The sequence below is a fragment of the Egretta garzetta genome, unplaced genomic scaffold (assembly GCF_000687185.1).
Source record: "Egretta garzetta isolate BGI_Z169 unplaced genomic scaffold, ASM68718v1 scaffold20, whole genome shotgun sequence".
NCBI lineage: Eukaryota > Metazoa > Chordata > Aves > Pelecaniformes > Ardeidae > Egretta > Egretta garzetta.
In genome coordinates, this window is record NW_009258388.1 from 78,413 (window position 1) to 78,828 (window position 416).

Genomic DNA, 416 nt, shown 5'->3' on the forward strand with positions numbered 1-416 from the left:
GGGGGGGGGGCCGGTCGCGCGACCGAGGGGACAGCGATTGGTTGCTCGGAGCACGTGATCCGCCCTTCCGCCGTCGCTAGTTGCCGTGTGAGAACGAGGCTGGCATCCTCGCTTTCTTATTGGGGAAGTGAGGCGGCCCTGCCTCCGGGCTGCGTCACGATTGGGTGAGCGCCGCCTGTCCCCGCCCCCAGCAACGGCCCTCAGCAACCCGCACTTCCGTCTTCCGGCCTCCCCTCAGGGGGCGGTGGGGCTGCGCTGCGGGCGGCGTTTCCCCGGGGCCGGCGCTGAGGAGATGGGGTCACAGTCACGCTTCGCCACCTTTCGGCCTTTTCATCCTTTTCATCCTGTGCGGGCCTGAGGGCACCGGGCGGAGGAGGCGCCGCCGCCGCCACCACCACCACCTGCCCGTTCCTTTG